This window comes from Sceloporus occidentalis, unplaced genomic scaffold (assembly GCF_023333645.1).
Source record: "Sceloporus occidentalis isolate IW3139 unplaced genomic scaffold, rSceOcc1.0.p SCAF_5, whole genome shotgun sequence".
Taxonomy (NCBI): Eukaryota; Metazoa; Chordata; class Lepidosauria; order Squamata; family Phrynosomatidae; genus Sceloporus; species Sceloporus occidentalis.
In genome coordinates, this window is record NW_028316985.1 from 16,850,459 (window position 1) to 16,877,814 (window position 27,356).

General features: G+C 40.9%; 1 protein-coding gene across 10 annotated transcripts in view; it reads right to left on the bottom strand.

The window, feature by feature from the left end:
- Nucleotides 1-27,356, bottom strand: part of CALD1 (caldesmon 1) — a 236,193-nt gene that overhangs the window by 125,781 nt on the left and 83,056 nt on the right. For all 10 annotated transcript variants that reach the window (XM_089527702.1, XM_089527699.1, XM_089527697.1 and 7 more), the window contains exon 2: nt 17,270-17,371. The gene's annotated coding sequence lies outside the window, so the exon portion shown is untranslated. The remainder of the gene's footprint in view (nt 1-17,269; nt 17,372-27,356) is intronic.

Genomic DNA, 27,356 nt, shown 5'->3' on the forward strand with positions numbered 1-27,356 from the left:
GCTTCCGTCATTCTTCCTCCTGTCCTTGCTGGCTGGAAAGGTCCCTGTGGATTGAAAATGTTTTTCCATGAAATCCCAATGGATAGGAAATGAAGCTTTTTGTTTGTGAGAAATCTTGACTTTTTGCATAGTTTGGACAGTCACATGGCTGAGATGAAAGTGACTGAGTAAGAGGAAAGATTCTGCTCAGAACAGTAGTATTCAGTCATTTCAGACTCAGCAGCCACATTTAACGTTCTCCTAACTTCTAAGAGTTGCTTCTGCTGGTGCTATAAGGGCTGGACTATGTAACAGAATGCTAGGATTCATAGTCCAGGAGGCCTCCAAAGGGGTACCCAGACAGTAGCAGATTATGGTCCAGTGGTAACCAAGCATGGCACCAGCACATCACACACCAGAGCTGGCACTGCCTGCCACAATACTGCCCATCACCCCCAGTCAGCATGCTTAGTGGCTGTGTTGGCTGTGGATAATACAACACATTCAGGGGGTGTCAGTTTGCCAGCATGCAAACAAAGCTAGCAATGGCAAACTGAATGAGAAAGTTGATAGAAATCCTCCAAGAAGAGCATTTAACTTTCATGTGAAGTTTCCTATTTTGCATCAGCCTACCGTGTTTATTAAAGCAGACTTCCCAACTTAGTGCCTCCCAGATGTTATGAACTTTCTGAATGGGCATGAGTAAAACTATAGCCCAGCATATCTGAAGAATACTGGATGAGGAAAGGTTGTACTAACGTCCTTTGGATAAGCAGCAATCCTGATAACAGTTTATTGTTCTCCTTTCAATACTACATCTTCTAGTTGGGGGGAAATATCCCTGCTGACAATTTTTGGCCACGATGCCTCTCTTACAGCCACCAAGCAGATGTCAATAAAAACAGTGGCATTCATCATCCACTCTGTCCCACAAAACCTCCATTTAAGGTTGCTCTCTTCACTTTGCAATTTCTCCCTTGGTGTTCCTTTCATGTTAGCACATCTGCAGTCCTTACTGTAAACTTGGCTATGTTTCCATATTCCTTGAAGATACTGAACTTATGCACCACATTTTTAATAGGATGTATATCAAGCAGCTAGCTTCTTCCCAAACAGAACAGCTCATTTGGGACCCCAGGCAGAATAAACATATTAAGTCATGTGAATATATAGTTTTGTTTTAATAAAGCCTTATCCTTTTATTCTGTGTGCCTAAAAACTTTCAAAGCAAGGTAGCAAATCCATATACCATTCAGATTCATATAGCTCAGTCTAAAACTGGTGAAACGCCACTCCATGCCAAGATTTTTAAAAAGAAAGTTTTAAAATACATCTACAACACACCTGTGGGTTATCTGTGTGCATGTCCTTTGCTCCTAAAAGTCACAATCCATGATATTAGAAGCTACAATGAAATGGGGGGAAACTCCTCAGGAAGCTGACAGCACTAATGTAGCAGTGCTACACTGAGACCTCACAGAAGAGCCATTAAGAACTCCAACAAAAGTGTATTTATGGTGAGGAATATTTATCATAAACATTGTAGGCCAGGACAAGTCCAGTTGCATGACAGTGTACAGCAGGCTTTAGTATACACCCTAAGCACAGACATACTTTTGCTGCATTTTTTCTCTGCCACAAAGAGAAGAAAGGATGAAACTTGAGAAATTTCAAATACATGGAGTGTTTTGCTCACTACTGAATTAACTCTTCATGCTTTTGGTAGACCAGGAGAAACTAGACTGGAAAAGCTTTAAGCAATTGGAGCAGACAGCTGAAAGCTTTCTTCTGAAAACAGAGCATCTTGTGTCTTGAGAGACAAGATGAGCCTTTTATGCTCCTGTTTTCAAGCTGTGACGTTTCACCACTTGTGATAGGCCAATTCATCCGTATCAGTCGGGAATTTCAGATGGAGATATGTGAACAGCTACTGAAAAGCATTAAGCTTGCCCATTCCATTGTTCTTTCCCACACATTCGAAGAATTGTTCCTTATTTTAACATAAGCACAAATCATAGTTTGCCTGTTTGGATGAAACAGCTATGGTTTGCCACAAGAAAGAATCAGACAGAACCAAGGGCAGGTGTGTGGACAAGCCAATGGCCTTTGGGGAGCTTTCATTTCGTACGACCCCAGAATTTGTCTTTCTGTCTGAGCAGACCTTGTGTACACAGCAAAATGCATTTACTATTTTGCTTTAACGACCCTCTCCCAATGCAGTGCTAAACTTGCTCTTGGGTTTTTAATTAAAATGCTACATAAAAGCCTTAATCACCTGTGAATGGGTTGGTTTTATGAATGCTTTTATCACTCAGCTTACACCCTCCCTCCCCTCCTCTCTTTAATTCACATCTTGCAGTACCAAGGCTAAACAAAACATTAAGGTCATGCACTAGAAAAATAACAAGAAGCCAGGAAATGCAAAAGGTAAAATTCCAACAGGAACATTAATTAATTCAACTGAACTGAAAACCCTGCATGCCTTCTGGAGTATACTTTACAAGATAAACAGTGATCTTTTCAGCTACCCATTCACCCTTTAAGGAGGAAAATATGTAAAATAATAATAATGTGCAAAGCAACTAGTCTACAACCTACAGTCCTTTACATTTTTACCTGGGGAGGTGATGGATGTCAGCACTCTGAAGTGAACAGTTCAGAAGTCATAGAATCACAGAACCATAGTGTTGCAAGGGGCCTCATCCAACCAGCTCAATGCAGGATCTTCCCCAAAGCATCCTCAGCAGTTAGCTATGATGTCCAGAGAAGAAGACCTCACCACTTCTCTAGGCAATTGGTTCATTGCCAAACCACTCTGACTGCCAAAATGTTCCTTCCAATTTTCAATCAAAATATACTTTAGACCTGGTCCTACCCTCTGGGGCATCAGAGATCAGACGTGCCCTCTGTTCTCTGTGACAGCCTTTGCTGTCACAGAGAGTGCAAGCATGTTCTCCCTCAATCTTCTTTTTTCCAAGCTTTTTTCCTGCTCTTTCAACCTCTCCTGATATGTTTTGTTCTCCATACCTCTTCTGCTTGTTGCCTTCTTTGAATCTGCTCGAACTTGTCTATATCCTTCTTAAGATGAGGCATCCAGAACTGAACACAGTACGCCAGAAGAGGCCTGAGCAGCACAGAATATACTGGAACTATTGCTTCCTTCAGCTTGGAAGCTATGCTTTTGTTAATGCAGGCTAAAATGGCATTTGCCTTCTTTGCTGCACCACTACCCTGCTAGCTCATATAAACTTATGATCAACAATTATCCCAATGTCCTTTTCATAGGTAATACTGCTGAGCCATGTATACCCCATTTGTTTTTTGTGGCCTGAATGTAGAATTTTGCATTCGTCCCTACTAAATTTCATTTTATTAATTTCTGCCCAATTTTCTAGTTTATCTTGGACCTATTGAATTCTGTTCCAATCTTCCAACGTGTTGGCCATGCCTAACAGTTTTGTATCATCTGCAGATTTTATAAGGTTTCCCTCTACTCTCTCATCCAAGTAATTGATAAAAATATTGAAGAGTAATGGCCCTAGGACAGAACCCTGAGGTACTCTACTTGAGACCTCCTTCCAGGATGCAATGAAACCACTGATGAAGACTCATTGAGCATGGTTTTCCAACCAATTATGACAGTGGAGTTTATCACATGAAGGAAATCAGGAGTTTATCCTGTTAATATCCTGGAAAAAAATCATGTAATTACGCAAAATGATTTCACATGATGTCACACAAAACCCACCATTAAAGTGGTCACAAAGAAGCATTAATGCACATCTATTTATTTTCAGGATTCCAGCAACAATGCATTTCCGATATCACTTATTTGCATAATTGTGTGTGATAATCATTCACGCAATTACTTGCCATTTTCACTTTATTTGCAGGATGCTTCAAATGCCCATTAATCTCTCTTTAATGTTGAAATTATCCCCAGTGTCATAAACTCAAGTGTTCCCATCTATTCCACATTTTATCAGTTTGCTAATCAAACAAATGCAGGGAACCTTATCAAATGCTTAACTGAAGTCCAGATAAGTGGCATCCATGGCATTCCTACCATCTACTAAACTAGTGACCTGATTTAAAATAAAATATATCAATTTAGTTTGTCAGGATTTGTTCTTGACAAACCAATGCTGGCTCTTACTGATCACTACCTTGTCATCAAGATACTTGTAGACAGATTCCTTTCTGAAAAATACTCTGTTATGTAGGTCAGGTAGACTGGTTTATAGTTTCCTGGATCTTCCTTTTTGCCTTCTTCAGTCCTCTGGCACCTCACCTGTTCTCCAAGACTTTTTCAAATATGATGGCATGTGGTTTAGAGAATACTTCCACAAGTTCCTTCAGTACTCTAGGCTGCAGTTTGTCTGGCCCTGAAGATCTGAACTCATTTTGGTTAGCTAAGCTATTCCTGACTAATCAATCTTGACTTGCAATCCAGATCCTTTATCAAGGTCTCTGCTGCTGCATGGAAGCACACAGTTCTCTTCTTGTGAGAAAACTAAATCAAAATAGGTATTGAGTAGTTCTGCCTTTTCATTGTGTTAGAGAGAGCAAGAGAGAAATGGGAAAGAGCATGTGTCTAATAATACTTCATAGCATTTATCAAAGCAAAATCTACTGTGTTTAATGGGACTTAAAATGCTGAAAACCAAACATCTTGTGGTGGTCATGGTTTCAATATTTGTGCAGTGTGGAGACAGAAAGGGAGGGATGATAAGTATTGCCAAGAGAAGTGGAAGGAGAAAAAGGTTGAGAGACAGGAGTGGCTCCTTTTCATCCTGGAGAGAAGTGACCAGTGGGGTCCCACAAGGCTCTGTCCTCGGGCCAGTTCTATTCAACATCTTTATCAATGATTTGGATGACAGAATTGGGGGAATACTTATCAAATTTGCAGATGACACAAAATTAGGAGTAGCTAATACTCCAGAGGACAATATCAAGATTCAAAATGACCTGAACAGACTAGAAAACTGGGCCAAAGCTAACAAAATGAAATTCAACACGGAGAAATGTAAGGTACTGCACTTAGGGCGGAAAAATGAAAAGCACAGATATAGGATGGGGGACACCTGGCTGAATGAAACTACGTGTGAAAGGGATCTAGGAGTCCAAGTAGACCACAAGTTGAACATGAGTCAACAGTGTGATGTGGCAGCTAACAAGGCCAATGCGGTTTTAGGCTGCATCAATAGAAGTATAGTGTCTAGATCCAGGGAAGTAATAGTGCCACTCTATTCTGCTTGGTCAGGCCCCACCTGGAATACTGTGTCCAGTTCTGGGCACCACAATTAAAAAAGGACATTGAGAAACTGGAGTGTGTCCAAAGGAGAGTGACTAAAATGGTGAAAGGTCTGGAAACCATGCCCTATGAGGAACGACTTAGGGAGCTGGGGATGTTTAGCCTGGAGAAGAGAAGGTTAAGAGGTGATATGATCGCCCTGTTTAAATATTTGAAGGGATGTCATATTGAGGAGGGAGCAAGCTTGTTTTCTGCTGCTCCAGAGACTAGGACCCAGAGCAATGGATGCAAGCTGCAGGAAAAGAGATTGCACCTCAACATTAAGAGGAACTTCCTGATGGAAAGGGCTGTTCGACAGTGAAACAAACTCCCTCGAAGTGTAGTGGAGTCTCCTTCCTTAGAGGTCTTCAAACAGAGGCTGGATGGCCATCTGTCGGGGATGCTTTGATTGTGATTTCCTGCATGGCAGGGGGTTGGACTGGATGGCCCTTGTGGTCTCTTCCAACTCTACGATTCTATGATTCTATGATCACACGGGAGGAATTTCTCTTAATTTCGAATGAAAAGAAAGTAGGGCCAGAACGCATTCACATGAATTTGCTAGTTCAGTGAATTTACGTGAATTCAAATTGTGCTCAAACTGACTTCCCATTGTCTGAAAATAGCTTGCCATTGCCCGAAATTGTGTGTGGTAGTCTATCACGCAATAACGTAAAACCCCATGATTGCATTCGGATTGCCATTGGATTATACTTCCAATTTCCCTTGCCTGATAAACTCCACTGAGAGAGAGAGATGGGGAAGAGGGAGAATTATTGAGGAGAAAGAATGTGAGAGAAGGAGGCACTAAGGAAGGAAACAAAAGTTATAGAAAGGTGGGAAAAGGAGAAGGAAAAAGACAAAAGGGAAGGAGAAGATGTTTAGCTACATGTTGTGGGTGAGAAAATGCAGAAGATGGAAAAGGATGGGAAAGAGAGAAATGAAAAATTTGAAAGTTACAGCACAATACTAAGCATGTCTACTCAGAAGGAAATATTGAGAATCTGTAGAGAACATTTACTGCTCCCATGGCTATAGAAGTCTGTGTTAAGGGGGGGGGGGGGATGATATTCTATGCAAGAGAGAAAGTCCCATTTAACTAAAATTAAAACAGGAAGGAAGGAAGGAAGGAAGGAAGGAAGGAAGGAAGGAAGGACGGAAGGAAATATTCTCAGCTGTTTGGGATCTTATCTGCTTTAAATGAAATAGCTTTCTGCAACTTCATAAATAATTAAGCTTCATAAATAAAGCTGGAGCTTCATATATAAATGAGAGGGAAATACTTTTCATGGAATGCTTTTCAAAATTGAAGAGACGTATTCCAAAAGCCAACTATTTTATGGGGAAACACCAATTTCAGAAAACAATCTGAAATAAGTGCTGCCAATCAAAGCAGATGTTCACATTTATCAAAATGGACACCAACTATCTTATTGAAAGGAAGCCATCTGTCTTACTACACAAAGAACATATGGTTACTACTTTATACTTTACAAAATGTAATAGCAGACAAAAATGAATGCAGAGATGACTAAGCACTCTGAGGGTTCCTATTAAGAGCACATGTAGCCCTGCCAATGTATTAATATTTAAAGTTTCTACAGTTTAGTATCAGCTTTGGTTCCAAAGTTATATATGGAGGGAGGGAAGCTAGGAGGAGGAGGGAGCGAGAGAGAGAAGCCAATGTTGAGCCAGCTGGCAGATTAGATAAATCTATTAAAATAGTATCCTACTGAACAGAAATTTCCTCTTTCCTTTTTCTATAGCCAGATGCATTGGTTCCTAGGAGAAGGGGGGAGGGAATAAAAGAGAAACACTCCTAGCATTCCATGTCTTTTTCCTCATGGTAGGTCTTCCTACCACGAGGGTCATGAAATTTATTTCCATGACTCAAAGGATTATAATGGTGCAAAAGTAACTTCCCATATTGGACACGGAGAGTTTGGCGCTGGCATTCATTCAGTTTTAAAAGTAGCTTTAAATAAATCAAATAACCTCAAAAGCAAGTTTGCCATGATTCATTTACAGCAAGGGAAACTAAGCATATGGGATGAACATATGGCTTAATTAGGAAACCAAGGCCTAGATCATACAAAGATCAGATGAGGTGGTAAAATTGTTTCTCAACTGCACCATTTTGGACTGCAAATGAGGGGAATGTTGAGAAGGTGAACGTTTCTCTATTATTATTATTATTATTATTATTATTATTATTATTATTATTTTAAATCCACAATCATATAGAACTAGCACACTGAAAGAAAAGTTAGGCTAGAACTCCCTGATACCTAAGATGAGCTCTGCTGGACCAAAGGACTATCTAATCTAGTATTCTGTCTTCCACACTGGGTAACCAGACATCTCTAGGGAGACCAAAAATCAGACCATGACAGTAATAAAACTTTTTCAGTTGTTCTTGCCTAGTGATGGGTATTCACAGAGGTATGCTGGATGTACACCCCTCACACTTAGATTTCTTCTTCACCAATTTGTCTAATACTCCTTTAAAGTGATTTATGTTGGGTATGTACCATATCTCATGGCAGCAAATTCTGTAGCTCTCACTACACAGTTTCACAGAGAGAAATCCGATTTTGCCTGTCTGTATTCTTCCATCATTTGACTGGCTTGGGCTATTACTAATATAACTAATTATTAGTTGCAAAAAGATAGCAGCTTTACGCCTAGCTTATTATCCCACAGTAAAAAAACTGCCCAGTGCTGATAAAAGGTTAGCATCATGATAAATATGTAAATCTTTTTTTAACTCATCCTCACATAAGAACAAAAAAAGTCATTCTCAGGCAGATTGGTGAGAGCTTTTTGCACAATTCCAAAAATTTTGTATACATTTGCAAGACTTGGGGGGGGGGGGTCTGTGTACATTGTATCATTTTTGATGCTTTATCATATTCACTTTTTAAAAGCAGAAGTACTGAAAGGTTATTTGCATCTTCTTGATCCCCAAACAGAAGGCTTGCAATGTGGGCATATTGTATGTTTGTGTGTCTTTTGCTTCACAAAGAGAAATGTGAGATTACTTTTTGTGTAATCTTTGTAAAATACTGCTTTCCTCCAAAAGCAAGCTTTCCTGCAGAACTGTAACATTGCCTCAGAGAACTAGGAATCAGAATTGAAAGAGGATGTCATGTTTGATACATGTCAGACATACAAGGTGCAAGACTTCACTCATTGGCTGAACATACTCAGAGGAAGGAAGAAGTGGGCTGGTTTCTTGGAAAACAATTACACAGATGAATGACTACACATTTTACTCCTCAACTCTAATCCTAAAGAGCGCAAAACTTAGATTGGCATCTTGTTTGGAAGTTAATCATCATTAGCCAATTATGCTTACAAAAAGTTGAATTACACGATTGTGAAATGTTTGTATTCTCAAGGCAGCAGAGATGTAGCTATGATGCTGGGACTGTTGTACAAGCAAAGCCACCAATGGGTCTATTGCAAAGTGGTCATAGTGTACAATGCACAACTTGTCCTGTTGTGCAACATCCTCCTTTACTATGTGTCCTGATACAGAACATGTCCTGTTGTGCAATGGGATCCCCTATTGTGCAACATGACATCTTATACGGTGCCCCATTGTGCATCATCACAATTCATTAGCATAACTGTGTCTAGTGTCAGTGATACAGGTCTGTCATCATAGCCTCTGATATAGATTCTCGGCTATTTTGTTGTTGTTGTTAATGCTGTTAACTCCTATCAATGAGAGAACTGCAAGTTCCCCTATCTTCAACTGCCCTGCTCAAGTCTTGCAGACTCATAGCTGTGGCTTCCTTGATTGAGTATATCCATCTGGAATGTGGTCTTCCTCTTTTCCTGCTGCCTTCTAGCAAGCATTATTGTCTTTTCTAGTGAGTCATGTCTCCTCATGATATGACTGAATTACAACAGCCTCAGCTTAGTCCTCATGGCTTCCAGGGGCAGACCAGGCTTGATTTGCTCTATTTGTCTTTAGCAGTCCATGACATAACTCTTCTCTCGCGCCACATCTCAAATGAGCTGATTCTCTTCCTATATACTTTCTTAAATGTATATACATTCTTCATCACTATAATGGAGCAAACCAAAGAATTTCAGAACAAAATTAGTCTGTGTTTTATAGACTATAACAAAGACTTTAATTGTACAGATCATGAACAGTTATGAATTGCTCTTAAAGAAATGGATGTGCCACAACATGTGATTGTCCTGATGAGTAATTTGTACGCAGGACAAGAGATTACTGTTAGGACAGAATATGGAACGAAGAGTGGTTTCCAGTTGGCAAGGGGGGCAGGCAAAGCTGCAAGATTAGACTCAGAGGAAGGAGGCATGAAATATAGAGGAAGGAACATCTTGGCCATACTTTAAAAAAACAAAAACGAATGCTTGGAATCTGGACCCAAAGATGGACAAAAGAGGCACCAGGGGGCATACCTAGAAACCAGGTTAAATCCAGCCTTCTGAGTGGAAGGGCAACCTTATTCAAAATGGTCTATGCTCAAGAGAATATACAATACTTAGCCCTGCAATTGTCTGGCAGCAGAAGCTCTGGATTAGCCAGGTTTGGCCTAAAAATAAGAATATCAGAAGAGCCTTTCTGGTTCATCCATACATTGCTCTGATTCTGTTCACACCATGGCCAACCAGATGTCTCAGTAGGAAGCCCACCAACAGGAAATGAGGTTAGTAACTCCTTTCTACTCATGCTCGCCAACAACTGATACCGTTCTGTGTAATGCTTCTCACACTGCAGATTATATAGAGCAATCATGACTAGTCACCCTTGAAAGCCACTTCCTCAATGTGATTGTCTAGATCACCTTTTAAAACCATCTAAGCTGGTAATCATCAGTGGATCTTGTGGTATTAAATTCCATGATTTAACTAGGTGAAGAAGTATTTATTTTTATGTGTCCTGCAACCCTCACACTTCAGCTCAATTGGATGGCCCTTGATTCTTGTATATATGACAGAGGGGGAGAAAATTCCTTTAGTCCGCCTTCTCCACACTATATACAATATAATGAGACATTCTTTTATAATGCCCCCAACCCTGCCCCCTAGTTTTCTGACATATTCAAAACCTCATTGCTTAGGATGGAAGGAAGAGCCAAACTGCATCTTTGCTCCACAGGCCCATAGTCTTCAAACCCTTCTCACCAGTTAGAACCAGCTTCCTTTTCACCCACCGTAAAACACACCAGCTTGCAAAACAAGAACATACAAAGGTATTTTGCTTTGTTTTAATTTTGAGCACATGCACTGTCTGTAAGGGGATTTCTCCAGCCTGACTAACAGTCCGGATTCATTAGTCCTTCTGTGATGGTTTTCTCTGGCCTGCGGATACATGATGAATCTCAGATGTTATTCATCCAGAATAAAATCACACTCTGTTGACCTTGCAGAGTATGAGGAGGGAGGGGAGAGTTAAGAATAGTAGTTTTCACAAAGAAATCTTAAAAATGGATATTCAGTGTAAGACAGATGCAGAGGATAAGGAATTCAAAGGAGATTAAAATATTTTGGATTCCTTTACAAAAAGGCTGTCTTCTTAAATGAACAAAACTGGATCGCATTGGGCCTTTCCTATTTACAATATATTTATAAAAAAGAAAGTGATACTGTTGCATTTCCCTTTATTACTCAACAAGAATGCATGCACACACAGAAAACACAACATTAATGGGATGGTGTGGCTGCAAAATATATGATTAATCCTGTCTGGAAATTGACACATTTCAGTAGAGGGGATTTTATTTCCTTCAAGCAAAACTTTCAAAACTAAACCAAGAGAGGTCATCTCACTTCCTGTACAGTGTACCACTTCTGAACCAAACTGCTGGTTACAGTCCTATCATGGGAGGACTAGCTGTGTTAAGAAGGGGGAAAAATTAAATCTTTATGCTTAGATAAATTATTCATTGCCAAGTAGATTCTTTATTGCCTTTGTTTCTTGAAAGAATGAGCTGCAGCAGAATTGAGATGAACCTCCAATAAAGACAGAGTGCACTAGTAGGTAAAGGAAAGGATTGAGAGCTGTACTAGATATGATTGTAGCAATTCTGCATGTTTAAACTCAAAATTGTATTCTTATGCCTAATTTATCACTCTTGGGGGTACAGGAATTCTGCGCTTCTGTACAATATGCATTTTGCACCCTGCACTTGTTTCTTTGACTGAAAACCAGAAACATTTGAGAAGAAAAATACACCAGTGAAAATTTGCATGATTTTCTCCTGATGGTCAAATATCCCAAAGTGTTGCAGAGGATCTATTATGGAAAGAAAATGGGCTTCCTGCACAGAAAACAATGTTTTCTGAACCAGAAACTTGTTTTCTCCTTTAAAAAAAAAAAATCTGCAGAATAATTCCTCCACAATATTTCAAGACATTTGAATATTGAAAGAATTCTGCAGAAGAATATTTGTCTTCTGCTGCAGTGGGGAGAAAAATAGTGTAATTATTCATCCTCATATGTAAGGACAAAATAGTTGAGAATTGAGATCTCTCTTCCATAGGATAATAAAATCATTTTTACTTGAGTGTACGTCTGCTTCTGCACTTTTTTGTTGTTGTTAACTGCCCTCAAGTCTCATAGCAACCCTGTGGATTCTACACTATACTTGTTGTTTTTAAGTTATACTTGGCTATCACCTGTATCAACGGAACTGACAAAACCACCTCTGAGTATCCTTTTCCTTTAAATCACTATGAAATTCATGAAGTTGCCATAAATCAACAAGTGATTTGAAGGATCACACACACACACACAAAAAAAATCACACACACACACACACACAAAATCACAACTTTCAGATTAATAAATATACAGTAGGATGTTTTCTGGAAAATCTGAATACTGTCTTAATTTATTCTGTTCCATAGTGTCTTATTGTATTCTCTAATCTAAATGCCATGCATTTAAATATTTTGACACAATTATTATTTTAAAGAAAATCAGAACATACAATATCCAGAAGCATTTTCCTGGAAAAGTAATGTGATTGCAGTGAAGATTTTCACACACATCACGATCTGAGAGGTCTTATCCCTTGAAGAACCAGAAATGCTCCAGCAACAAACCATTCACAGGAAAATCCCATGAATGGTTTGTTGCTGGCACATTCCTGGGGCTTCCTGGGAGAGGTCCTCTTAGATTGCAACATTGTCTGAAAATTTCCGCCACGACTGCATGACTTTCCTGGGAAAATGCCTTTTTAATCCCCTGATTTTCCTCATCAGCACTTAACATTTTACAGTCTGTTCAAAAAAAGAGAGGAAATCAGACAAATTCTGACTATTTTGGACTATTTTCTGCAACAGAATCTTTGTGACAAACAGAAGCAAGTGAGCCCAAAATGATTAATCACATTGCGAATGTTCACTCAAAACATAGACTGGCAGTCAGTTTATAGGCTTTCAATTTTACACATGTAACTTTGTTTGCTAATCTCCAGTCATTTCACTTCCTACAGGCATTTATGTGAAAAAAGAAAAACTTTGAGCCATTTTGGATATCTTGGCAAAGTTTCTGTAAACAAGCCTCTTGCATAATTTGAGAAACAGATGTGAGGGTCAAAGCCATGAACATGGCAGTATGACCTATACATCAGTAACAGGGTTGTGCTGACTTCCTATCAAAAGGTGGTAGGATTGCCAGATCTCAGGGCCTGGCCTTGAGTCCCTAGTTTTCCAGGCAGGAGAAATGTTTTGGTGGGCTCAGCACTAGCCAAGAGGAAAAGGCTATGTCCAAATTTCCACTCAGCTTGAAAGGAAGTAGCTTGCTACAATTTCCAAGGCTTAATAGATTTTTTGCTGCAACTTTCAATGATCTTTGGAGGAGGAGGTGATGTATTTACTTAGGCGGCGTACACACCGCCAGAAAGAGGCACCTCCCCGGCGCCTCTCTTTGCTTCACAGGAGCGCCGCAGCAACCTGTGGAGCAAAAAAAGAGTGCCCGAAAACGGCTCCTCTTTGTGGCATTGCTGCGACGCCACAAAGCGCAAGAGGCATCACGATGACGTTGCAGCTGCACCACCCCATTTGAAAGTGGTGCAGCTGCGACGTCACCATTATGCACCACATCTGGTGGGCGCGCCGCATCTGCGGTGCCCTCATCACATACAAGTGCTGCCAGACATGTGGGCACTCTGTCCACCAGGCAACCCTCGCACGTGACGAGGGCGCCTCAAAGGCCCATCTGTTCCGGGCCAAAGTTATCTCCCTCCTTCTCTCCAAGTCATTGTGGCACCAGGACTCACCTTCTGCTCTACTCTGCATCCACCTTCTACCAAAAAGGAGGAAGGCTACATTAAACATTATTTATCCCACGTCTCTAAACAAGTGAGAAGGAATAATGTCTTCATTGTAACTTGATAGGGAAACAGCCTTTAGCTAAGATTTCTGTCTTAATTTCCAGACATGAAAATGTATTCTCTCTCCTTCTCTTTATCTCTCTCTCTCTCATGACAAGCAGTAAGTAACTGTGCTTAAGGCATCATCAGGGACTGCCCCTACTTCCCAGAAACCTCAAGGTTTGTGACAAACCTGAACCAGTGGTGTCTCCATCCCTGGTGTCACCCAATGTGTGTGGGGGCTACCAGTGGCCAAAAGGGTGAGCTTAGCCCTCTTTTTTGTCATGGCGATGGAGGTTTCCTCGTGAGGAGGCTTCTGCTGCCACAGCAAGCTGGGAGGGCCCTACCTGGTGTCACCCCTCTTCTGGGGTGCCATCAGGTGCAGGCTGCACCCCCTGCAGCCTCCGTAGTGATGCCACTGGCCTGAACTGGCAATCACAAGTGGTAAGGGTCAATTTAAAGTGTGGCATAGGGACCTTCTCTGTCAATGGAGACTATCACACGGGAATAGCAGGATGAATAGCTATATGGTTCATCAGGTCACAGTCTTCCCCAGGATGATGAAATGTATTGCATTTCTCTATAAATTATAAGAATTATTCCACAATTTTAATATATATGTGTAGATTACCATAAGTAAATCTGCATCCTTTTGTCATTTTAGCGGGCAGCAGGTGAATTAGCAACCAGCCTACCCACACCACAGAGGTGATTTCTAGTTTTATGTTTTATCCAGTTATTACAATAAACATAAGAAGACCATGTTTGTTCCACACATGTTGAGAATACTTTAAGAGGATGTTTAGCAACATCTGGATCATTCCCAGTCAACCCGAAGGTCTGTGTTACTCTGTCACTAGAGCAAAGAAATGTTCTTCAGAAACTCACAAATAAAGCAAAATTGTTAAAGCTGTCACAGCTGTTAGTCCAGGGGTAGGCAACCTGCGGCCCATGGGCCGGATGCGGCCCGGCGAGGCCTTGGGACCGGCCCCAGCCCGGTGCTGCCGCCGATTGCCGCCAGGGCCTTTGGTGTCTCGCGCAAGGGGCATGGTGGGGCAACTGTCTATAGAAGCCTCAGAAACATGCATTTATCTTAACATTTTTTTAAAAAATCAGGAAATGTTTTCACGTGTCCTCCATTTTTTATTTAAAAAGTGCCCTCCATTTGAAAATTTTGTCCTACATTTGTCCCAGTTTATTTATTTAATTTTTTTTTAATTATTTAATTATTTATTTTTTGGCTTCGGCCCCCCAGTTGTCTGAGGGACAGCAACCCGGCCCCCGGCTCAAAAAGGTTGCCTACCCCTGTGTTAGTCACCCGAATCTTTGTACGTTCCTGAACATTACTTCTTCAACAGAAATTTTGGATCCAGAGGCAAAAATAACATGGAAAGAATTAGGAAGGGCTCCTACATCACCAAAAAGAAGATAGGTTCAACATGATACAGCAAACTTTTTTATTCAAAGCTAGCAATATATACATGTGAAATGAATCAGGCAGGTCAGGTAAGCCTTCCATAAGTAGACTAAAATATATAAAATCTTCTAGAAACCATTTGGAAACATCTTCCAAAATGCATCCAAGGATGACTTTTTCTTTCACCAGCCTCCACAAATAAACTGGGGGGGGGGGGGGGGGTATGATGATGGCAGAAATGCGGAGGTGGTGGTTTTAGTAATCCACATATTGAGAAATGTATCCATGAAAATAGCAAGATAGCTTTCAAATATCTTCACTCAGAACCGTTGTTTAAAAACCAACCATCATATCTGTATTTTATTAACAAGCCTTACATCCCAAATTTCCTAATTATACTCCAGGCTACATACTTCACCACACTTTTAAGATGGACAACTATTTTTGCCTCAGACTCAAATATATAAGAAAAGGTAATGCTGTATTCAACAAAAGATGCTATTTGAACTATGTGCTTTTTGAGCCTAACAAAACAGCTGGTGTCATAAAGTCATAGTTAATTTGGATCTTGCTCATCTTAAAGTGTCAGTCTAATTCTGAATACGTTTTTTTGGGAACTAAGCTTAATAACAAATGACAGCTTTCCTGCCTTCAGAAAAACAGCTTCAAAAATCCCAAATCACATAATTTTTAAAAGGCATATTTAATCTGTTTCAGCATTTTCTCATATAATTAAAGAGGCATGGGGATCTTAATAATATACCATTTGTTAGCGGGGGAGAGAGAGAGAAATGTCAGCTCTTCTCATTTTTTATTATAATGTTAAATTTCTGGGGATGACTGACAAGCAAATAGAGTTTGTACTAGAAGGTCTCTAGTACCTAGTGTGGTGGAAAAGAATGTTTGCCTTAGGATATCTTTTGTCGGTGAGGAGGCTGATTCTGCTAAGATAAAAGGCTTGGTCTTTGCATGTGCCAAGTGCCTAATGTAATGTTATGCTCCAAATCCAAACTTGAGACTAGTTGCTCATAGGGGGTGGCTGACTTTTCACATTTTACTGGGATTCAGTAACTCCCTTTGTGACCTAATACCTTAAAGGCATCAGATCCTGTCTGATCTTGGAAGTTTAGCAGGGTTAATACTTGGATGGGAGGCCAACAAATCCCAGAAAGTGTTGGTTTCCTCTATCCAGTTGTTATATGCCTTCAACAACTGGATAGAGGAAACTTAATTTCTATCATATGGTGACCCTATCATGGGATTTTCTTGGTAGAGTTTGTTCAGAGTAGAGTTTTCCTTTGATTCCTCTGAGACTGAGAGAGTGCCATTTGTCCAAGGTCACCCAAGTGTGTTTCCATGGCTGAGTGGGAATTTGAACCCAGGGCCCTAGTCCAACACTCAGGAGTTTATCAAATGGGAAGAATTTCTCTTAAATTTGAATGAAAAGAAGGTGGGGCCAAAACATATTCACTTAAAGTTGCTAGTTTCGCGCAATTACGTGAATACGCATTGCATTTGAACTGGCTCCCCATTGCCCAAAAATAGCATGCCATTGCCCGAATTTGCATGTGGCAGTCTATCACTCAATAACGTGAAACCCCGTGATTGCATTCGGACTGATTTCCCATTGCTCAAATTTGTGTGTAGTGGGTTATCACGCAATAACGTTAAACCCCATGATTGTGTTTCAGATTGCCATCAGATTATACTTCCAATTCCCCTTGTCAGATAAACTCATCAGACCACCGTGCCACACTGGCTCATTTCCTCTATTCAGGTTGCCTCTTTATTAAACAAATTCTCTCCTGGACCTAAAACAGCAGAAGAACCCCCAAAGGCATAATAAAACTGCTCCCTTTGAGCATCAGTGGGAGAGTATTTTGAATTATAACATATGGGTTTCCCTAACTCTGAAACTGGCAGTTGTTCACCCCTTCAGCTATATGATCCTCAAAGGATCTCCTAACTTGTTTGTGCAGTTATCCAGGAGAGCAGGAGAAAATGTGGATTTCCTCAGTGCAGAATGTGGAACTGTCATCTTCTCATTAACAGAGCAGGGGCAAGCTCACAAAATTTAAGATTCCCTACAGTAAGAATTCAAGGCAATCATTTGTTATGACTGTGCATGCGCGTGTGTGTATAGATGCATGGAAAACAACAAAATTAAATGGCAAAGTAGTACAGATTTCAAAAGATAACCATTTCAGGCATACTTACATAGACCAGCCGGATGGCCACTTCAAAGCCTGTTAGGTGCCAGAGGCTGAAGACTGTGATTAATTGAGAGTGATGGCTCCACACACCTTCTCTAGACAATCTCTGTGGAGAGAGCAGAATTCACATGTTAAAGAGTACGGTCCACTCAGTCAGAACTCCTTTGTTTTGCACAAAAGAAAGGAAGAAAAGTATAGTATAGCAATCCCATGTGGTGCAGTAGGAGCCCTAGTGATGAAGTGGTTAAATGTCTCTACTGCAGCCACAATGTTGTGAGTTCAATCTCTGGACTCCAAGATTAACTAAGTCTTCCATCCTTTTGTAGGTCGGTAAAATGAGTACTCAGCTTGTTGGAGCAATTGCCTTACAGATTGTAAACCACTTAGAGCAGTGATGATGAACTTTTTAGGGACTGAGTGCCCAAACTAAAAGACCTTCCGACACTGGGTTTACCAAGTGCCAAGGATGGAAATTCTGGGGGGGGGGGGGGGGAGGACAGGACTTCTAGCGTGGGACTTCTTTCCCCCACCCTCTCAAGGAGGAGTCAAGAAGGGAAGAAGAGGAACAGGAGAAACTGGAACACACCTGTTCTTCCTCTTCCCTGCCCATCGCATGCCACAATAAATGTATTCACATGCCATCTCTGGCATGCGTGCCATAGGTTTGCACCATAGGTAAGTATAGAAATATAAATGCTGTGTGCAATCACAGATAGTGTCTGCATTGGCCAGAATGCTTCAGGGGCAGCCTGGAGTATTCTGGTCCAGACGTTGCCCTGACCGCCCCCGCCCCCCCTTATCTGGGGCCCTCTCTTGTGATGCCAGGTAGCTCTACACATTCATGTCCTGGTCCTACAGCAAATGAACTTGGGAGCTGAGGAGAAAGCTAGTTGCATCTACTTTTTCTCTTGTCAATAGATGGAGAAAAGCTAGCTTCTTCTTTGCCATGATCCTCTTCCCGAGACACACAAGTGCTCCTTCCCAATAGTCCTTAGCTTGGCCACCTGGCAGTGACAGATAAGCTCTATTAGACCCATGTCCATAGGTTTACCTGGTTAGGTCCATCCCAGGCCCTGATATTTCAAGGTTGAAATCTGAGACTAGGAGATGATCTCTGATTGTTTCATCAAGCATGATAAATAAAGAATCAACTACAGTCACTCAGAAATGTAATTCAGTTTGTTTGTTTGCTTGCTTGCTTTAAAAAACCCAAACTCTCTCTCTCTCTCTCTCTCACACACACACACACACACAGGCTACATCTGCACTGCAGAAATAATCCATTTTGACACCACTTTAACTGCCATGGCTCAATGTTATGGAATCCTGGGAAGTATAGTTTGTTATTGTAGTTTTTTTTGGCCCCAGAGCTCTCTGACAGAGAAAGCTAAATAGCTCACACAACTACATTTCCTAAAATGTCATAGCATGGAACTATGGCAGTTAAAGTGGATTATTTCTTCAGTGCGGGTGCACCCTCTCTCTCTCTCTCTCTCTCTTTCTCACACACACTAAGTTTTCAAGACAGCATCCTTGCCCTAAGATTCTTCCCACTCCCTCTGAAAACTGAAGAAGAAGAGCCAGGTCCCAAGATTTAGATCCAGACCCTAAAATCTATGAACACTACAATCCCCTTGGATTATAATTACATATAGATAAAAGTTAAAATACGATACCTAGAAAAGTAGATAGCCACCATCAGAGCCAAACCAGCTGAAGCAGAGCAGCTGTCCATGCATATGTATGCTTCACTGACATATAACACCAGAGGCCTTCCCCACTGTATAAAAAAATGCTAGAGAAAGGAAGAGATTGCTCCTTTCTCTCTTATCTTTTCTCAGTACGTTGTACTTGGTGTATCAAAAAAAAAGGTCAAATATCCATTTTCAGTTCTTATTCAGGTTAGGAACTACAACCTGACTCTAACTCTAACCCCCAAAACTTTGGCATTGTTTTTTGGATCATAAAATACCCGTCAACGACATGCCCTCTTAACATTTCACACATGAAAAAAAGGACACATGGCCAAGTTACTGATCAATATCAAGACTGATTGACTGAAGCAAATGTTAATAATGAGCAAGAAGAGAGAACCTAAGAGAGGCTGCACCAGTTTGCTTTTGCCTGAATGTACTGGGACAATTCCACCTGCTTCTCACCCTCTTTCCTGCCGAGTTAACTGAGAGCAAACTAACTACTTCTGCACTTTGAAGTCAGTTTACAGCAGTTAAAGTGAACTGGGGACAAAGGGGGAAAGTGGGAAGAGGAGAGAGAAACTAAGACATTTTTAAAACAGCTGAAAAAGTGGGATGACAGAGGATTCATCAGGACCATCCTTGCAAAATCAGGACAGTTGGAGGTTTTTGCAACTCACTCAATTCAAGGTTTGTTTGCTTTTTAAATGCTGCACAATGGTTACATAGAATCCTGACTGCAAATGCATTGTAGTTTTAAGTGTCAGTAAAGGCATTTTTCCCATTTCCCAGCAATTATGGATGCCACCTTTAATTTTTACATTTCTTCACTCCTAAACCTTTAACCTCAGCCTGAACCATTCACTAACACCCCCAACTGCAGCCGATTCTTAGCATGGCATGGACATAAGTGATTGGGTAAAAATTGTCTGTCAACAGGCCTTAGTCTGTGGCTACCATTAAAAACGAGGCCAGTAAAACTGGTGATAACCAAACTCCTTATGTCTGACACAGAGCTAAACCAGTGGGAGGCCTATCCAGTGAATACGGGGAGCAATTATGACGTGGAAGCAGTTTCCAAAGGTTTTCACATTGAGGCTGCATTGTCTGAATTTATCTTCAGTCAAAACATGCTGTGCATCCCTTAGAAAATCTTAATATCTTGAACAACACACACAATTGGAGAGGGTCATGTGTGCAACAGAATACCCTGCTGGAGTGATCTGTTTACCACTGTTAATATATATATAAAAAATACTCAGCTGCATTTCCCTAGACATTCAGCTTGTGTTCTAGTTTCAAAAAATACTGCTACTAAGTGCTCTGATGACAGCAGGATGTGGAGTTTATTGTGCCATTTTGGAAAAAGCTGAAGAAATGCTTTTTGCTTAGCTTTCCTATCCAAGTTTTAATATCCACCCAGAATTAGTGCCATAATGAGACAGGAAAGAACTGTTGAAACAGAAGGCAAATGGAAAATGACTGATCAGTAGCATCCTTTGGCAGAGGTTTACATTGCCCTAGCTGGCAGAGAGCAAACTTTACTCAAAGTGGGGAGGCAGGGGCAATCCAAAGGCAATGTTATTTAATTATTGTAAAATTTCATCACAGACTGCTAAACTGACTGGGCTGTGAGGAGGAAGCAGCTGCAGAATAAAAGGAGTTAGGATTATTGTGTACTTTCTCACTTTTGTTCTGTTGCACAAATACATGTGCTCTATTGCAGGCTCAATATCAGCATGCAGCATCCTTGAAATGCTGGTGGAATCCTAGTACCTTTGCAAGGTCACTGCTGTGCTGATAATTAATTTGCTATCATCCGACAGATCTGATCTAGTAGGCACAGTTTCAGTTAAATGTCATATTGACTCATCTTTTCAGTTTCTTTTGTAATATCCCCATCTCTCTCTCCCCCTCTCACTTTCTCCCCTTTGCACTCAAATTGTTTCAATTATGGCAATTATTTCAATTATTTCCAATTTATGGCAACCCTAAGGCAACCCTATCACAGGATTTTCTTGGCAAGTTTCTTCAAAGGGGAGTTACCATTGCCATTTACTACAGACTAAGAAGACCAGACTTGCTGTCGTTACACAGAGGACCTTCTCATCGGCCGCTCCTAAACTTTAGAATGACCTACCGGTGGAGATCCGTCACATAACATCTCTTGAGGCCTTTAAAAAAGCCATCAAGATGGATCTCTTCCGGCAGGCATTTCCAGACTAATACATGAGCCCTCTCCACTGTCCCACAACTATGCCTTCTTGATTCTCCCTTCAACCACCTCATTGTAATGAGGATTACAAATTATTGTAATCTTTATTGTTATTAGAGGCCCGGGACAGACCTCCCCAAAAGGGTGGGCTGGCGGCACCCTGTTTCACTCTGGAGGGACGCCACAGTCGCCAAACTGTGTGGTGTCCCTCCGGAGTAAAAAGAACCTGGAAAACCCGGGGTTTTTTTAGGTCACCGGGTGGACATCACGAGTGGTGCCAATGACATACTGGACGCACAGCAACGTGTGGATGCTACACGTCCCTTACATCAAGTTGGCAGCGCCCATGTGGGTGGGACGCCATCATCAGACTGCTACCATTACATACTAGGGTTCAAGACCGTGCAGTTGCTGTGTGGTCCGGAACCCTAGTATCGCCGCCACCATGGCCCTTTCGGTCCATCTGCCTCGGACCTTAATAACTGATTTTTATGTTGTTGTATTTTAAATTGTGGGTTAGGGATTTTTTTGTTTTGTTTTACTGTGTTTATTTTTTATTGTAACTCACCCCAATCCTCCAGGGAGAGGCGGGCTATTATTATTATTATTATTATTATTATTATTATTATTATCCTCTGAGGCTGAGAGAGTGTCACTTGCCCAGCATCACCCAGTGAGTTTACATGGTCAAACCCAAATTCAAACCCTGGTCTCCAGAGTCGTAGTCCAATGCTGAAAACACTAGACTACCCTGATTTGTAGTTCATCTGGTCCTGGAGATTTATATTCATTTAGATTAACCAGGTATTCCTGTACTATCTCTTTACTTATTCTGTGCTGAAATTCCCCTATTCTGTCCTCTGCTCCATTATCCTCAGGTTGAGCACCCTTTGCCTTTTCTGAGAAGACTGAAATAAATAAAGTGTTGAGTAATTCTGCCTTTTCTCTCTCTTCTGTTAGCATTTTGTCATCTTCTCCATGAAGTGGCCCTACTGTTTCCTTCTTCTTCCTTTTGCTGTGGACATACCCCCAAAAAACCCTTTTTGTTGTTCTTAACCTCTCTAACAAGCCTGAGGTCATTCTGCACTTTAGCTTGGCACCACTTTAACTGCCATGGCTCCATCCTACAGAATCTTGGGATTTGTAGTTTTGTAAGCCACCAGCACTCTTTGGCAGTGAAGGCTAAAGACCTTATAAAACTACAAATCCCAGATTTCCATAGGACAGAGCTACAGCACTTAAAGTGGTATCTAGTTGCATTGCTTCTACAGTATAGCTGCACCCATAGCAATTGCTTCCAGGATACAGATTCACAGTGATGTAGACTTGAGTTAATTTACTCTGACTCAAGTCAGACTTAAGTCATCTCAATGACTTGACTTGGACTCAACCTGGCAAAAATGACACACTGACTCAACTTCAGACTTGTATATTTTTAATGACTGACTTGCTGGTGCCATTCACTTTGAGTAGCTGGCAAGACCACTCTCAGAGCGCAGGGTGCATTTCTCAGAAGGGAACAGCAAATGTGTTGAGCAATGGGCTTGAGGTGGAAAAGTCCTTCTGAAGATTTTGAAAAGCATTACAAGGCTCCTCTGTTGTGCAGCAGATTCCAGCTGAGAAGCAGACTTCAACTCCCCACCTCAAGCCCATTGCCTAATGCATTTTCTGTTCCCCTCCACGAAATCCCCATCTCCTTTTTTTTCTGTTAAAAATTGGCTTCCAGAGTTGAGACTCCACTTGAAAGTATCTTCCAAGAACTTGAGACTTGGCCTAAAAGACTTGAATACATCATTGCAGATTCAACACAGATCAAGTTAGAGAAAGAGGAATGCTAGTGACGTGATCAGTGGTAGAAAGAGGAGGAAGAACACAAGGCACAAAGCATTTTCTTTGAAATATCTTTTTTCCTTATACCAAGGAATACCTTTCAAAATTTTCAAGGAGGTAGCTGTGTTTATTTTTTTGAATAAAAACAAGATGTAGTATCTACCCTTATCTATCGAACAGTGTTTACCCTTAACCTACTTTATTATCTATCTATCTATCTATCTATCTATCTATCTATCTATCTAATTTCTACCTTTCTCCTTATGCAAGACCCAAGGTGGTTTTATTTGGCAAAAGCTTTTGCAGACTGTAGCCCACAACATCAAATGCATAGTTGCCTCAGTTGCAAGGTATTTATACACCTGGGTTCAAGGATGCAATTAATGAGGTGAGAAGGAATGGAAATGTAAAAAGTAAAAATATTTATTATTGCTGTAACTGGCATTAACAAACCACAAATTGGTGGGAGAGCAAATATCCCAGCATAGATTAGCTACTTAGCACATGAAACGTCAGGCAAAGGACAGTTAAAGTAGGCTTTTTTTTCTAGTTATAATAAAATAGTTTCTCCCTATCTCTGAAAGTAATCAAACCATGCTGTTTTTCCTTCCATTGCTGCTCTTTGTCCTTACTTTCCTCTGTATTTTGCCCTGTGAATCAGACAGTAGCCACACTCAAGGGCCTTCTATGGTATTTTCATGGATCTGTAGCTTTTTGCCATCAGTGAAAAATGCTGTTGAAAAAAGAGGGGTCTGTGGAGAATACCACTGGGAGTGTCTGTACATAGCAAAATGTTAATTGTTGTACAGCAACAGGAATGTACATGTCCACTTTATATGGTTTTCTCTCTCCCTATCACCCTATAAAGTAGACTGGCTGAGAAGTGATTGTCCAAGGTCACAGGGCAAATTCTGTCACCAAGCAGAGATTTAGACTTTGGTCTCTCACTTCCAGGTCCTTTGCTTTTATACTGGTATAGTTCCCAGGTCAAGAGAAGTAATAATTCCATTATATTCTGTGCTGATCAGGCATCATCTGGATTCTTGCATTCAGTTCTGGACACTTCATTTTAAGCAGAATATTAGACAAACTGGAACAAGTTCAGAAAAGGGCAACAAGGATGGTAAGAGGTATGGAGAATAAAACATATGAGGAGAGGATGAAGGAGAGGTGAAAAGAAGATGGAGGGTGACATGATGTCACTCTTTAAATAAGTTACAGGAGGGTAGATTTTGAATGAATGTTAGAAGGAACTTCATGACAGTGAGAGTCACAGCAATGGAACCAATTGCCTAAACTGGTGGTGGGGTGTCCTCCTCTGTTAGTCTTCAGAAAGAGGCTGGACAGCTACTTGCTGGGGATGCTCTAGCTGGAGATCCTAATGGCCCATATGTCCCCGTCCATCTCTATGATACTATGGTTCTCTCAGGTTAGTCGGTTGTTGTTGTTGTTGTTGTTGTTGTTGTGTGCCTTCACATTGTTTCCAGCTTATGGTGATCCAAAGGTGAACCAATCATGGGTTTTTCTTGGCACGATTTGTTCAGAGAGGGTTTGCCATTGCCTTGCCCTGAGGCTGAGAGCATGTGCCTTGCCTAAGGTAACCCCTGTAGCATCAATGAGGGGCTGCGGGGGTGGAGATAGCACTGGGTGACACCCCAGAAAAGAGGTGACACCTGGCCAAGCGTACTCCTGCACACTAGTTTACTCCATTTTACTTCCAAGTAAACTTGCACACAGGAGGGAGGGGAAGTGCTTTGGGCACCTTCCCTCCCTCTCATGTGCCAGTTTACACATTAGTGTGCCCTTTTGGCTCCACCTCATCGCAAGCCCTGCCCCCCGCACCAGGTAACAGTCGGTGCAGGATGGCCACTGGGTCATCCATTGGGTTTCATGACTTATTGGGGAAATCAAACCCTGGTATGCTGAGTGGTTGTCCAACTACACTACACTGGCTCCTTGGGTTAATAGTAAGTCTTAAAAAGTGGCATAGCATAAAAGTAGAAGCATGGTAAAAGAAAAAAAAATACAAACATTAATGAATGTAATTTGCATAAATAAAAATACAAATTGGATAGATATGGATAATTAGTATAATATGCAAATTAAACACCAAAATTAAGGAACTGCCCTGCTGTAGATCTCCCAAGGAAGGTAAAAAATGAAGCAGATTCAGCTCCCAGGCCCTCTGAGGCTTTTTAAAGGAGGCAGACTGAAATCTTCCTGAAGGGACTAAAGCACCACAACCCTCTCCACAATCTTACAATTGCCCTTGAGTTTAAGAGTACAGTACAGTTGGCCCTTCTTATATACAGATTTGTTATACACGGATTCAAGCATACACAATTTGAAAATGTTCAAAAAAAGTATAAATTTCATATATCAAACCTCGATTTTCCATTTTTGCTATGTCGTTATATTTAATGGGATTTGAGCATACATGGATTTTGTTCTACACAGGGGATCCTGGAACCAAACCCCAGCATATAACAAGGGTCTACTATACATCAATTTTTTTTTGGGGGGGGGGGGATTCATTTCTGGTCCTGTTGATGTTCTTTCTGCCCAAATGTATCTGGCAGAATTTTGAAACTATGCACTACAGATGCACATGCATCCCTAATCTGCTATTGTTTGTTGTGTGCCACACGGGATTATGACAATTGCATTTATGCCCTCTTTCAGAATGGGCTTCTTTTGTAGACAGCCGACTGTACTACTAAATGGCTGCCAATGTTAATATAGGCTGTTGGGGGGTGGGTTGGTAACACGTACATTCCAAGTGGAAAAACAATGACAGGGATCATCAAGGGAAAAATGGCCTATGGCTGCTATGATGGAAGAATAGCAGCTGGGAAAACTGAGGTCAACTCTGCTCTGTTATTTTTTAATTAAAAATAAACTCCACTTTTGCCATCAGGGGATTGGTTAGCATTCCATTTGAGGTCTGGGAGGAGGAGAGTGGGGAAAATGTTTTCTTTTGCTTTATTCTTATCAAAAAGCTGTGCAAGAGTGCACCCCACGGTCATAAAGCTAGGTGAGCATGGATTGTAATATGGAGCACTCTACCTTCATAGTGGCACATTTCACAAAAAGGCCTTAATGTGTCCTTTTTCCCTCTATGGATCATACATAATCCTTCAAGTCAACACTGTACACTTTTGTACTCATGAGAGTAAGTTAGCTGTTATTCATCATGTAGAATTTCACCTCTTATTGCATTTTATTAGTCAATTCCCGACTTCCTTGGGAAACAAGCAAGTGCATTTCTCCCTCTCCTTCTCTCTCACCCTCCCTCTCACTCACTACCAGTGCCATCCCAACAGGTACAGTCCTGAGGTGGTAGAGAGGACTGCCACTTCAGACTGCTAGTAGCAACTGCCATTTTAATGCTTCTTTGTACATCAAGAAAATAAACCTGTGAAGCTCCAGTGAAGAAGAAAACCAGCACAAGGCAGACGACACTTTTCACCCAGTCTTCGAACTCTTGTGTGCCACTTTTCTATCTGCAGCAGACTTATTAGTTTAACAACACATATTACAGGATTCATTGTAACATTGTAAATACCTGAAGTGCACCATTCTCCAGTTCAAGGCATCTGTTACCTTTGACTTGAGTTTTAAGAGTTACTCACATTGTGAAAATAATCCAGGATGAATCCGGATTAAATCTCCATTGTTCACACACATCACAAATGTACCCAATTAAGGGGTTTTTTTGGGGGGGGTGGCTGCCCAAACCCCCCACTTAATCTAGGATAACTGATATCAGGGCTTTCCTTAAGTTTTGTTTTTTTAAAAACATCCACATTGTTGGTAGTGTGAATAACCGATGCGAATAGACCCGAATTAAAATGCTGCATACAGAAAAGGGGTTCTGAATGTATTTGCATCATTGGCTCCATCTTTATTTGAATGTTTGTATGTGTGAATAACTGAATTTACAGAGATGCAAATCAATGCAGATCGATGCGGTTCCATAGTGTGAATAACAAATCTGGGATGCACGGGTGAGATGATTCACATCATCACACTAAAAAAATGACGTGTAGATAACCCCCTTAGTATTTCTATTGGGAGCCAGGTTCAGATTAGGGTGGCTCCAACAGCTGCAAAGTGTTTGAAAAAAAATTAATCCTCACATATAGGCCAAGGTGGTGCAATCAGTTTTCTCTTTGTAGTTCTCTACCACCTCATTCCAAATGCCATGTATAGATTCATCCTATGAACTGGTATACAGCACCAAACATCTCACACAATGACACACAGTGATATGTGATAGCTATTTTGTGCAAAATGAGATGCTCCATGACATGGAAACAATGCAAACAACAAAGAGGAAAAGTGGCATATGA